This window comes from Primulina tabacum, chromosome 12 (assembly GCF_025594145.1).
Source record: "Primulina tabacum isolate GXHZ01 chromosome 12, ASM2559414v2, whole genome shotgun sequence".
Classification (NCBI taxonomy): domain Eukaryota; kingdom Viridiplantae; phylum Streptophyta; class Magnoliopsida; order Lamiales; family Gesneriaceae; genus Primulina; species Primulina tabacum.
Genome location: NC_134561.1, coordinates 5,056,051 through 5,071,826, shown reverse-complemented (window position 1 = coordinate 5,071,826; position 15,776 = coordinate 5,056,051).

The window sequence follows — 15,776 nt, the reverse complement described above, 5'->3', positions numbered from 1 at the left end:
TCTGAGTAAACATGAACTTGTAACTGGTTTGCCCAAAATAGACTTTTCAAAAGAAAAACTTTGCTCAGCATGTCAGTATGGTAAACAAGTACGATCTTCTTTTAAAAACAAGGGTTGTAAATCTTCATCCCGATGCTTAGAACTGTTGCACATGGATCTCTTTGGTCTTATACTAGTCATGAGCTTAGGGGGAATGAAATACACCTTGGTAGTCGTAGATGATTTTTCAAGATTTACTTGGGTTATTTTTCTCAAATCTAAAGACCATACTGCTTCACAACTGATAAAGCTCTTCAAAAGACTTTTAAATGAAAAATCAGTTGGAATTGATAGAATCAGATCAGATCGAGGAACTGAATTCATCAATCAAACTCTTTCAAATTTTCTAGAGAATGCTGGAATTAAGCATGAGCTCTCAGCAGCCAGAACTCCTCAGCAAAATGGTGTAGCTGAGAGAAGAAATCGGACCCTTAGAGAAGCTGCTAGAACAATGCTAGCTGATTCTGGTATTTCTCAAAGGTTTTGGGCAGAGGCAGTGAACACTGCGTGTTATACTCAGAACAGATCAATGATTAATAAGAATCATATGAAAACACCATATGAGATCTGGCATGGAAGAAAAAATATAATTACTTATTTCAAAATATTCGGCTGCAGATGTTTTATCCTTGATAATGGTAAAAATTATTTAAAAGCGTTTGATGCTAAATCTGCAGAGGGAATATTTCTTGGATACTCATCAATTAGTATAGCTTATAGAGTCTTCAACAAGAAAACCCTAAATGTTGAAGAATCAGCTCATGTTGATTTCGATGAAACTGAACTAACTAATAAGCCAACTGATCAAGTTGAGCTAGTTGATCGATTTACAGATATCAGTTTGGAGGATGATGATGAAAAAGACAATCATATTAATCAAAACAATCTCCAAACACCCGAACCAGAAGTGTCAGATCAATCAGCTGAACCAGAAGCCATTCCTAATGATTAGTTGATAGAGCATAATGATAGCATTCAAATACCAGTTGACGAAGCACCAACTGAGACTGAAAACTGTGTTCAGTTACCAACTGAAGAAATTGCTGATACAACAAATACTGAGTACAGATGGAGAAAATCACATCCACCTGAGCTGGTAATAGGAAATCCATCTGATCCAGTAAGAACTCGCAATCAAATGCTAAATTTATTTATTCATTCAGCTTTTGTATCACAACTAGAACCAAAGAAAACTGATGAGGCTCTTGCTGATCATAACTGGGTAAATGCAATGCAAGAAGTGCTAAATCAGTTCACTCATAACAATGTCTGGAACATAGTTCCAAGACCAGTTTCAAAAACTGTTATAGGTACAAAATGGGTTTTCAGAAACAAACTGAACGAAGATGGTTCAGTTGGACGCAACAAAGCAAGATTAGTAGCACAAGGATACAGACAAGAAGAAGGAATTGACTATGATGAGACATATGCTCCAGTTGCAAGACTGGAAGCAATCAGAATGTTTCTTGCTTATGCATCATACAAGAACTTCAAAGTCTATCAAATGGATGTCAAAAGTGCATTCCTAAATGGCCAGCTACAAGAGGAAGTATATGTTGAACAACCCCCAGGTTTTGTAAATAACAACTTTCCTGATCATGTATATCATTTGAAAAAAGCCTTATATGGTCTTAAACAAGCTCCCAGAGCTTGGTACGAAACTCTTTCAAAATTCCTAACTGATCATGATTTTTCTGTTGGATCAGTTGATAAGATCTTGTTCAAATTTACTAAGAATGATCACATTTTATTTGTTCAAATTTATGTTGATGATATCATATTCGGGTCAACTAACCCCAAATTATGCGAGAAATTTGCTAAGCTAATGCAGGATAAGTTTGAAATGAGCATGATGGGTGAACTGACATTCTTTCTTGGACTACAAGTGAAGCAACTGGAAAATGGTACATTCATCAGTCAGACTAAATATACAAAGGAGCTGCTGAAGAAATTTGGCATGGAATCATGTTCAGCTGCGAATACTCCCATAAGCTCATCAGTAAAATTGGACACTGATCAAGGGGGAATATCAGTTGAGGCGACATTATATCGAGGTTTAATAGGGTTATTGTTATACCTAACTGCCAGTCGCCCTGATATTGTATTTGCTGTGTGTATGTGTGCTAGATTTCAAGCAAATCCTAAGCAATCACATTTCTCAGCTGCTAAAAGAATTTTGAAATACCTTAAGGGTACACAAAATGTTGGGTTATGGTACTCTAAAGACTCTACTTTCAATTTAGTTGGATATCAGATGCAGATTATGCAGGATGTAAGCTTGATCGTAAAAGTACAAGTGGATCTTGTCAGTTTCTAGGAGACAGGCTGATCTCTTGGTTCAGCAAGAAGCAGACATCTATAGCTACCTCAACAACTGAAGCAGAATACCTTGCTGTTGGTAGTTGCTGTGCACAACTGATCTGGATCCAGCAACAATTGAGAGATTATGGAGTAATTATAAATAATTCGCCCATATTTTGTGACAATACGAGTACAATTGTCATCACCTATAATCCAGTTCTTCACTCAAGGACAAAGCATATAGATGTCAGACACCACTTCATTAGAGATCATGTTTTGAAGAAGGACATCAGACTGGAGTATATATCAACTGAGCAACAAGCAGCTGACATCTTCACCAAACCATTATCCGAGACTAAGTTTTCTTACTTTCGCAATATTCTTGGTTTAATTGATCTGTCTTAAAATTATTACTAATGTTGCTTTACTAATAGAATTATCTGCAGAAAATAAGAACACAACAAATTGAAAATAATACTTTATTAAGAATACCATCGATCCCAGTTTACAGAAGATATCATAGAACCAACTGAATCCTACCATTCTCTAATCCAATCATTCAACTCAAATTTGGATTCTAGAAAATGACCTAGTTGTAGAAATCTTCTCAACCACATGCCATTCCTTCCATAACATTGCTTCTAACAGACATTTGTCATCAATCAGATCTGTAACATGCCTAACTTCAAAACGATCAATGTATTTTCTTGCTGTTGCTGCTTGAGCACGAGTAGGAACAGCACCACTACTACTTACCCTCTGCAAATCATGAATCTTGAACCATGTTGACATCACTTTCATCAAGACATATTCTTCCATTGTCTTCTTCAATTCTTCTAAATAAGGACTTAATTGCTCATTAACTTGAATATGCGAACTACTGCATGCATCAGAGTTACTTGAATCCGACATATTGAACTGTTATTGTCTCACATTCTATCATCTTATTTATAGACAGATAAAATTTAAATGTTGAAGAAATTGAAGAGACTCAAATCAACCGAAGCGTCTTTCTCATTTACCGAGGCTTCTTAACTATCAGTTGTTCATTCAACCATAAATATTTGCTTGGATTACATCTTCATATTTTTCTTCCACATCAATTATCCACATTTTCAACCAAACGGATAGAGGTGAGATAGATGTCTTGAGAAAGCTGTGGGAAGAAGCTATGCGAGTAAGGATCTCCAGCTCCTTTCGAAGCATCAGCTGATAGATATGACCATCCTTGAAGATGTCCACCCACACAGCTATATTCAAGTGCTCCCGCACTTCTCTCAACTCTGCCATCAGTTCGGGAGTGGTAGCCTCTCCAGAATTATACAGGAACGCAAGCTCATGTAACTTTTTCCAGTAGGGAAGACTCTTGTAGAAAACTTCGTCTTCTATAACAGCCTTCCTAGCTTCCAGAGAAAATGGCGAACCACTCGAGCTACTCGCATCTGCCATTCTTTCGTCTTGAATATTTTCACCAATATGACTGAAACTAACCGTGTTACTTCAATTTATAACAGAATATCAAAGAAGCTGAAGGGTCGTCAACGTTTCAACAAACGAAAATTTTTCTGACCTTTAAATTTATTCGTTTTAATTATTTTATGCACTAATTAAGGGGGAATAATGGTTTTAAAAAATTAACTGAGAAGACAAATGTTAGTAAACTCTCAACTGAAAGGACACAGTCTTACAACTGATCGTTCAGTTGGGTATTTCACTAATGTTCTCATATAAGTTAACTAATTAAAACATATTATATTCCAAATCAAGTGACGTGACTGTCTATTATCTAATGATGAATCTCATTTTGAAAACGTGGAAGCATTTGAACCGTTTAAATTGTACACACGCTTATAGCATAAGAACACACGTTTTTATTCAAAATTTTGATGGACTGACACGTGTCCAGAATCTAAACAGTCACATACATATATTTAATTTCCCGCTTCAATTCTGCTTTCTTTCTTACGCGTACATCATCTCTCAGAGCAAACTCATACACTCAGAGCTTGTATTTCGCAAAATTTCAGGTTTCCTTACTCTCAGCAATGGCGAATCAAATCCCAGCTCACATGTTGAACGCTATGACCATTGATTTTGACTCAATTTTATCAGTTCACGAAGCTGAAATTAAGAACGTCTTTCTGAAGATTGAATCTGCTGGTCTCAGAATGTTTTTGGGACAATACTCGCAGGAGATTTACCCAAAAGAACTCCAAGACCTCTACTCAAATGGATATATCAACTCTGATGGAAACATCATTGCCACTATTAATGGTCAGTCGGTGACCATTTCTGAAGATTCTTTCGGAGAAATCTTTTCATTACCCTCTGATGGATTAGTACACATTGCTGATGTTAAAGCATCAGATATTGAAGAAATGCAAACTGAACTCTCTGCTGATGGATGGAAAATCAAAGTTTCCGATCCTAAGAAGGAACTGAAGCATGAGGTTCAGTTGCTGGCTGATATCGTAGCCAAAGGGCTATTGGCCAAGGCAGGATCGTATGCTGCCCTGACTTTGGAGAAGTTTCAAGCTATTACGATCATTATGGCTGGAAGAAAATTCAACTGGAAGCAACTTATTTTTAGTATCTTGAAGAACATGTTTTCCTCCACCAAGCAATCCAAAGGATTTGCAGTGCCGCTAAGCTATTTGATGAAAGTCAAAGGGTTGGTGGCTGATGATTCGGAGCGATTATCTAAATTCAAAATTTTCAATGGGAAGAATATTCTGCCACCCAAGACTAAACTAGATATCTCTCCTGATCAGTTCGTGAAGATCAAGAAGGAGATTGGGACACAACAGGCTGCTCCCAAATCAGTTAAACAGGAGAAGACATTGGTTCAACTGAAGACAGTTAAAAGAAAACTGATTATTAGTGAATCCGATTATGAGAAGACGCCCTCTCCAAAAATTGCCAAGAAACCAAGAACACAAAGGACAAAATTACCAACCACAGTAGAATCAATTCCTACTGAAAGACTGATATCTTCAGATGCCCAACAGCCTATCAAAGCAATTCCTCTGAAGATTATTCCACCAGAAATCTCAGCTGGTGCAACAAAGGAAACAGTTAGAATCAAAGCTCCTCTAATCCACATCAATCGTCCTACCGTTCTAGCACCTGCCAGACCCAAAGGTATAAAGATTATAGAACTGGTGGATACTACTCGTACTGGATTGGAAATTCCACACATCCTCAGTACTAAAAAAGGCAAAGGCAAATTGATTGAAGAGCCCAGGCCATCCAATTCAATTCAAACTCATATTGACCTTGTTTGGGAACAGGTTAATAATTTTGCAGCATCAAAACTTAAAATCTATGATGACTGGACCATCTACAGAACTCAAATTTTTGCTAAGCAGCTGAAAAACAAATCCCAGCTGAACAAATTTATCAAACTGGAAGCAATTGTCCTCAAGATGGTCAAAGCTGCTACAATTGTTCAGGCTTTGGAGAGAAAAACATATTTTTTTGATCAAATTCGAGCTAAGAAGCTATCTCAACTGCTTGAGAAATTAAAGGCAAAGTACATTCCCACCAATCCAACTGCCTATAATGATCGAGCTATGATCACTCAGCTAGATACAGATCTTACTAGCTTGCAAGCTCAGATAAAAATGTGGGAAATGGATCAGGAGTTAGTTCTTCCTGAGGAAGCCTCTGAAGAAGAAGAAGAAGACCCCTCCTCTCAGCAGAAAGATCCATCCTCAGAACAAACTATTGTTACAACTGAAGAACTAGTTTAGGATGTGCCACAATCATCTGCTGTGGAACATCAGCTGTACTCTGAAGCCGAGTTGAATTTTGCCAACATTGATGAAATGATTCAAGCAGTAGTGACAGAATCTGTGAATAATGTAATCATTTCTGAAGAAGTTGATCACTCAACTGATCAAATCACTCAAGAGGTTTCTATCTCAACAGAAGCACTAGTTCAGCCTGCTGTTTCTGAACTAAAGGAGCAAACAGTGGTTCCTACTCAATCACCAAATCAACAGATTGCTGAAAATATGGAGGCAGTTCATGACCCTTTCACTGAAAATCTTATTCAGCAGGAAAGCCCAATTGTTGATCAACATCAATCTTCATCTCCTCCAGTCCAAGTAGCAGTAACTGAAACAGATGTTCCAGCACAGACTGTCTCTGAAACGATATTATCTGATAGAACCATGGTGGTCTTTGATCAAGTCTCACATGAACCAAGAACATCTAATCAGTCACCTCCTCTTCAATCCACAGAAATGGATCTTGTTCTTGAAGAAATCCAGAATATGCAGCACAATATGCAGCAGATGATTACTGAAATCAAGAAAATTCAATCCACACAATTCTCTCATACTGTCAAATTGGATTCTTCAATTGAATATGACTCCGCAAAACTGAAAGCCATTCAAGCAAACATGGAGTCTCTTACCCGAACTGTACTTGAGATGAAAAATAACAGAGGTCTAGCTCAAAGTCTCTATACAACTCAGGATATAATCAGTCAACGAGTTGAGCGATTGGAAACTTCTGTTTCTAATAAAATGGAATTGTTGCAGACTTGTTTACAAACTGTTGTCTCAAGTATCTCCGCAGATGTCAAAATTCTTTCCACTGACGTTCGAAAATTATCTGAGAAGATGGATTTGTTTGACAAAAAGGGGGAAGAAATCAAAGATCAAAGAGCATCTTGAAAAACAGCAGAAGCAGTTAATCAAATTATTAGATTCAGCTGTTATTAAATCAAGATCTCTTTCAGTTCAAGAAATTCAATCTCTTATTTTATCTACAATGAGCTCAGATGTTCAGTTATTATTTACTTAGTTTTGTCAAACACCATGTGAGGCCCGGGGCCGAAGAGGGCGGGGGGTGATCGCCGGTGCCATCAGTTGCACGGACAATGAGCGGCTCCTGGCAGGCTTCTAGGTGGAGGGAACATGAATGAACTGACCCACACGGGAATGAGAGGGATTCCGAGACTGTTCAATGTAATGGACTGTACAGTTGAAGAGGGCTTAAAAGATTTGATTTGTACTACTCATATCACGAAGGTGCATCTTCTTTTCGGTAGCTCATCACATAAGAACTCCAAAGTTAAGCGTGCTTGACTTAGGGCAATTTTGGGATGGGTGACCTCCTGGGAAGTTTCCCAGGGTGCGTGTGAGTGAGGACATAAGCACGCTGGAAAGACTCGTCTTGGTACAGTGAGGACAGTCGTCAAATCTGGGGCCTTTACAGTTGGTATCAGAGCCGACCTCTCTTAGTACGGTGTGGTTCGGGGACGAACCAAGCGGAAGCTGGTGGGCATGTGAGGCTTGGGGCCGAAGAGGGCGGGGGGTGATCGCCGGTGCCATCAGTTGCACGGACAATGAGCGGCTCCTGGCAGGCTTCTAGGTGGAGGGAACATGAATGAACCGACCCACACGGGAATGAGAGGGATTCCGAGACTGTTCAATGTAATGGACTGTACAGTTGAAGAGGGTTTAAAAGATTTGATTTGTACTATTCATATCACGAAGGTGCATCTTCTTTTCGGTAGCTCATCACATAAGAACTCCAAAGTTAAGCGTGCTTGACTTGGGGCAATTTCGGGATGGGTGACCTCCTGGGAAGTTTCCCAGGGTGCGTGTGAGTGAGGACATAAGCACGCTGGAAAGACTCGTCTTGGTACAGTGAGGACAGTCGTCAAATCTGGGGCCTTTACACACCATAAAGGGGGAAATTGTTGGAAACTAAATTCCGGCGTTTGACAAAATATGAATCAACTGAAAATGCGAACCAACTGATCGAGTAAACTGAACTCAGCAACTGGATTTAATAACTGAAATCAACTGACTGATCAGTTGAAAACTGATCAGTTGATATATTCAGCCGTATGCTAAGAACCCTTCAACTGAACATATCTCGGGAATGAACAATCAACCGTCAAGAGACATAGAAAGATTGCAACGCTGCACTTCAATCAATACAGCTTAGAAAAACGCATTTTGGCGAAAGCAATTAAGACGCCGTATCACAATAAATGAAGCAAACAATGTCCAAGGAATAATCAAGTAGAAATCAACGGATACAAAGATTCAAATTCATCTCAAGTTACCGTTGGAGAAAAGAAGCTTATAAATATGACAGAAGAACAGCTGAAGAAAAGAGAGAGTCAACACTATTCAAAAAGCTTGTTGTCACTCTGTCAAAATCTCAGCTCAATCTTACTTGATATATTCGTAGCAGTTAAGGCTACAATTTGAGCTCATTAGCAAGTTGTAATAATCGTTGAAATTCGATAATGCTAAGATCAGTTACGCACTGAGAACATTCTGTAATACTAAGAGTTTCAGTTTTTGGCAGTGTTAAGTCCAAACTGAAGTGGGTCAGTACAATTCTTGTATTTGATCAAAGTCTTTTAGTGGATATCCTATCCTTGAGATAGAAGGGGTGACGTAGGAGTAATTAAATTCTCCGAACATCCAGAAACAACCCTTGCCTATTTTATTTCAGTTTCGTATTCTATCTTTCAGTCAGTTATTTTCCGCAACTACTTTAGTTTAACTGATTGTCATTGACCAACAAGATTCCGAGAATCAGTTTGTCACCAAACTGAACTCAAAATTCGAAAAGATCAGTTTTAATTGTGAGTGTTTATTCAACCTCCCTTCTAAACACTCTTGATACGTTAATCGATCCTATCATGATCTCTTGCTCCACATGTCCAGTAATTACAATCCTTAAAACTTTCATTAGCTCGGGTGTGAGCTCTCGTGAAAGTTTTCTTTGTAGGTGCTCTCCCCATACTTCGTGATGTATTCGATGCTTGGGATGATGTCCTGCTTCTTGATGGTCCATTCTTTTGCCCAGATTTATAGTCTTTTGTCTAGACCATACTGTTCTTGGCTTCCAAGAACTTCTTCCACTTCTGGCATAATGATGAGTTCTAAAACTTTTCATCTTCTCCTTTTGTCGTTTACTTTCAATAATTGTTGAAAGATCATTTTATTTACAACACAAAGGATTACGTTTGTTAATACCCCTTAATCGTTTGTAATTTTTTTGTAATGCTGTCATATGACACCATTCTACCAATTTTCCTTTGAGAAAAGAGGTCCTTCGTGCCAACGTATCTGGATTGCCATGAACATATTCCATTCATCAGAATTTCTCTCTAGGGACTTGGCATTTTGGCAAAGAAAAGTTGCATTGCTATATTTTTTCTTCGACCCCTGAATTCCATCTATATTTATTGAATTACATAATATATTCTTCCACAAAACATATGTCATGTAATTCAAAACTATATAGAGCTTGAGTACATTTCTTTTTCTTCTTTGTATTTTAACTGTTAAAATAGTGTACCCTTATAAATTGTGCTTTAAATAAGGTAGTCATTTTTTGTCTATCTCAATAAAGAGATTATCCGGCTAGAACTGATTCTTTGGTTTCCACCGAAGTCATGTCCCAAGCAATTTTAACTGATCCCATAAGACTTATTTATAAAAGTTTAATGAATCCTTCTATGTTGAGCTCAAGTGTTTCTGCTGCGATTCTCATAGATGATGTCCACTCATCTATGAGATCTTCTCTGTTTTTGAAGTCCATTACATTAAGGTTAAACATGATCCCATAAGGATGTATAGTGAAACATCCTCCTAATTTTTATCTTTAAAATTATACAACAATTTTTTCATATATACATTATTTCGAAAATTTGCCCTTTGACCATAAATTATCATTTCCATAAGTAAAAAAAATTTAACATATCATAAAAATTCCTAAATCGTCAATTAACAAAATTCAACTCCAACTTTTAACATGATCATTCTACCTCAAAATAAAACATAATAATCTCTAATAAAATCATTAACAAAAATCTTGAAATATTTTAACTGTCAATCTAATGCGGAAAATAAAGTCATTCGGGAAGTGTACTGTCTGCCTTGATCCACTCAAGCATCAACGTCTCCCTCACTAACATCATCACCTGCAGCATTCAAACCTAGTGAGTTTAATGACTCAGCACGTTCTAAACAGGAGTAACAAATAATATATATACAAGCACATGCATCATATTTTTATTCAAAATACTTTTAAGCATGAATAAATCATAGATCGTAAAATCATAAAATCGTAAAACCTTCAATCCTTTATCATTTTTGGTGAAGTTTGATCCTTGAAAGTGACTAGAGCTCAACGATCGTATTTCCACTAGGCACCGAAGTAAAAATAAAAATACGATCGTTGAGCTTCCTCTGAGACCTTTTCCCGTAAATGGGATCCCTCTAGTGCCTTCTCCCTCACGATATTTCTTAAAATCATATATACTCTTTGTCACAGTCAATTCACATCCTTCAAAAATATTTTTCCTTTTCCTTTTTAAATAATAAAATATCACAACTTTCCAAAAATAGTATTTTTATAGCAAAAATTTCACACATTTATCATAAATCATAAAATATCATATTTTCATCAAAATCATCATAATATATCATTTAACATGCGTTAAGACCCTTTGGACGCTTCCAACCCTCTTCGTACTACCTAGGGTCCATGGTCATGGCTTAAACATCAAACGAGAGAGGCTGGGATAGGGAAATTTCGAATGCCGACTCGAAAGTAAAATTCCTCGAATCTCGTGCAATTAGATTGTGGCTGCAAGCAGAACGTAGGCTATTAAATGACCATTTTTCCTCTAGACGTAAAATTTCTCGATTTTGAATTTTTCTTACTTTCCTTGATCTAGATCATCCCAAATAATTATTTAAGCTTAAATTTAATTTTTAAAATTTTTATTTAACGTAAATTTGAGGCTTTCAATTTAATTTCCTATTTACTAATTCATGAAGCATTTAATTCCCGAACTAATTCCAACTTTAATATTTTCTTCCCAAATTTTAAACACAAACTTTTTATACTTAAACAACTCTCGTGAACCATGGATCGACCCCCGTGGACCATGGTTCGACCCAATTCCCTTCTAGCTAACCCTAGTTCGAACCCATGCAATCTCTTTTGAGCCTACCCTCATTTTTCTCGAACCACACCCGAACCACCTCGATCCATCCCCTAACCAGACCTTCTATGGACCGTAATGTACCCTCTTGACCCATCTAACTAGCCCCTAGCCCACGCCACAAGTTCCAGCATGAGCCGCGATCGAAGACTTTTGCCTAGGAGTATACTGAAGCTGGGACTCTTCTACTCGAGCCACCACCGAGTCCGAACCCTCTTGACCCTCTCTGGACCACCCTCTGACCTAGCCTAGACCACCCTAGCCAAGCTAATCAGCCGCTATCCCATGCACAGCACTCGGCGCACATGAACAAGAGCCACACGAGTTCCCTTCCAGCTTTGATCGAACCACCCTGGACCAAGCCACACCAGCCTCTGTCCCGTCCCTTGACCATCCTCCCTAGACCCTAATGGACCAACCCTGAACTGCCCTGAACGATCCGCGAGCCACCCTAGTCGCAGCCTTCATAATCGCGCATGGGAAAGAGTCCATGCGGTTGTGGACTCTTCCCCTACGGCAGCATTCGAGTCCTAGCCATGCTAGGACTCTTCCTAGACCTTAGTCAGGTCCCTCACCGAGCCCCCAACAGCTCTTCGAGCCCATGCCCAGCCGAGCACTCACCCGAACACTATGTAACCAAAGCATGCAAGGAAACCCTAGGTCTCTTCCTCATTTGTCCATGCACGGTTCCAGCCCTCGATCCTTACCTAAACGTCTTTTTTCTTGTTCCTTAATCATACTCTAATGGCAGTGTGTCCTTAGGAATCACAACATTAAATAAACAAGCGTAAAAACATCAAAACTTTGAAAATAATCGTTATGTCGTTAAACCCATCGAACGTAAATAGTTTCATGAAAAATAATTCAAACATGCATAATATTGTTTAAATGATGCGTCAAATGGATTTAGATACGTGCCTTTGCGTTTTAAAACGTTCGAATACACGATCGTCGGCGTGGAGCGAGAGGAAGAACGAACAACCGACGAGGACTCCTTGTTTTCTTCCCATATAAAATCGAGCTCGTCTCATAAAATAATTTGAACTTTATCATTTTTAGAAAAATCTAATCATTTTTTAATCATATTAAGAAGCCTTGAAAATATTTATTGAGCAATATTTATTTTTTCTTCGTCGTTAGTGGTTTCCTTTCCCCAGCCTATTATTGAATATTCGGATAAAATATACGATTTCATGAAATCATGGACTTTAAACATTTAAGCATGTAAAATATATGATTTAAGCATTTAAGATCAATTAAGTAAAATAAATAGGCAATTTAAATCATTTGCATGTATGTGGTTTACATATACTGTTTTTTCGGGTGTTACATATAGGTTCTAAAACAGATTTCTCATATGGTGTTTGATGCAAGGGAATTTGACTTCTCCTTGACCTTGTTCTTGCTGTGTGTGATTCTCCACCAATATGAAAATCTGGTTGGGATTCTCTCATATTTATATTATGAGATCTCACACTTTCTCTTGGTGGTTAATGAGATGATGAACATGTTATAGTGGGTGGTTCACCCTTAATTATATTCATATTTAGATCTACGACCTTGAGATTTGCAAAAGAGTCTGTAAGATCTTGGAGATCCTCGAGACCAATCATTTCTAAAGTTGTCATCATATTAATTTCTTTTTTGAGACTGTTTTAATTAGATTGATAATTTGTTCTTCTTCGGTTAAAGGGTTTGACATTACTTTGACATTTCTTCTTTGGTGTAACAAGGGTTCAGCACCAAAGGATAATGATAACCTTCCTTTTGAAGTCATTTTACTAGAACTTGGTTGCTGTTATAGGTTTTGAATTCTTGTTTGAATCTCCTTTAATGTTCCAAGAATTTCTTCCTGGTTTTCAAAGATTTTCTCTACATTTTGTGGTACATAATACAATATATTGCCATCATTCTATACTGTTTTTTGAATTTTTTTAAGATCTCCGAAAAATTTAGAGGAATCTGGTACTATTTCTTGGAACCTATTACTTAAAATCATAAGTTTACCTTATGACCCTGATAAGTTCTCATTTCTTCTTGATCAAGGTTAGATCTTCATGTTTCAAATATTCCAAAGTTTTGGATTAAATCTTGCAAAATAATTAATCTCGTACCTGTGTTCGAATCCATATTATTTGAGAAAATTCTCCTCCTCAAACATTTAATTACACAATAATATTAAATTTGTATGTTTGAAATAATTTTACATTGCTCTGATATCGTTTACGACCCAGTAAAATCAATAATTAAAATTAACATATATAAGGATATTTTTGTCATTTTAGGGAGTTTATACAATTTTTTTTTTGTGTGGAGAGATAAATAAATGTATGATTGAGTTTGGTATTTATCAACCATTTACCCTAACAGTGTGTTTGGCAACCAGGATTTGGGAGGATTTCATGGAATTTGGATTTCAAAATCCTATTTTTACTGTTTGGCAAGGTGATTCAAAAAAATAATCGGATTTGTTTTGAATTATATGTAATTTCAATGAGTATATCCAAATCCCATCAAATTTGATAAGATTTGATGGGATTTGGATTTGGTGGGATTTAGATTTTAAAAACATACAATTACTTTTTTATCCAAATGAAATTGATTTGGGGAAGTCAGCATGATTCACGCAAACTTCACTGCACTTTCGGTGGTTTAGTTAATATGCTTCTTTGCTCCACCAACAGGCCTATCTCTCGTTTTTTTTTTTGGAAAATTCAAGAAACCTTCTGATTCCAAATTTCAATATTTTTAAAATAGTTAATTACCCTTAAAAAATAATTTATTTATCCCTTATTTATATTGCACACTGATTGATTGAATTGTTTATATATATATATATATATATATAGATTTATTGTCTTGATGCCTTCAATATAAATTATTATTATGTTTTCGTGTGTGTAAGGCCCGAGATGTTATCAATTTTATGAGACCCCGAAAAGAAAATATTATGGATGGCATTTTTGTAATTAAGTGGAAAAATACTTGATTTAAAATTTGATGGCAATTTCGTAATTATTGAGGGCCGAATTGCAAATAGTGAAAAGTTGAGGGACTAAAGTGCAAATATGGAAAATTGAGTGGGACACTTGGCTTTCTTATGCAACTTGATATATATATATAATGTTATTTCCCTCAAACTTCAGAAGAAAGAATCGAGAACTCCAGAGCAAATTGCCCTCAAAGTTATTCGTACTGTAGAATTTCGATTTTGGCAAATTCGGTTATCAGAATTTAAATCCGGACACAGTTCTGTGATCCTCTCATCGACAGCTACAACTGGACGTAAGTTTTATTGAGTTCTGTTATCATTTGAAATTATGATATTGGAGAAATTATTATTTGATCATTATTATGTGTTCTGGGAATACTACACATCGTAGAATTGAAGTCAGATCGAAGAACAGACTGATTATGGAATTGTTATGATTTTCTGATTATATTGATTGAAAACCGGACAGATTTGGATTATTGATTGATTATGGATTGTATCGGATATGGGTTATGATTTGTAATTGATATCTGATGATATTGTATTGACGGGGATCTCGGGATTGTGCCGTTATGCCGTTGACTTGAATTAAATATAGATTAATCAGATTCAGTATTGAATTGAGAATGGAATATTGATATTATGATTCTCGCTATGTCGTTTCAGATTTACAGAGACAATCTTGAGTTCAGAACTGATATTGCTTCAGACCGAGACTACGAACGAAAGGTATAAGTCAATGTGGTATTGGGAGATCGACTCAACTAGGATATACTTGGGTTTGCCTAAATCACATACTTATTGTTGTTATATGCATTGATTTGATTTTATATGCTGTTCTATTGATTTATAGGAAGCATGTATTATATGAGTATTAGACGAGTGATCTTGTGACAGAAGTGCCTGATAGTGGTGGGATCGCCACGGGCACATTGCACGATGTCACAAGATAGTGTATTGGCGATAGTGCCATAGTCTGTGACGGATAGGTCAAGACACCGGATGTTTGGTTATATCGACGTGGATAGAATCGGAGTTTCTTCTATTACTGTTGGTCGATATAGGAATACCATTGTCTGGAAACCGGGATCCCTAGACTAGGATTGAGTCTAGTCTGAGTCGTGGAGTCACGAGCATTGTCGACAATTTTATATTGATTATGTTTCAGATTTTGATACATATTGCTGTTATCTGTCCATGCTTTTATGTTTATCATATGATTGCATGTTCGTTGGTTTATACTGGGATTATATTCTCACCGGAATTATTTGGCTGTTGTCGTGTTTGTATGTGTGCATGACAACAGGTGGGACAGGATCAGGGTCGAGGAGATGACGAGAGATCATGATTAGAGTGGAGACCACGGACTTTGATGTTGCTGTAGATAGGGTTTGAACACTTGATAGCTAGTTGGTGAACCTTCGTTTGTATCGAATGTATGTTGTACAGGACTTG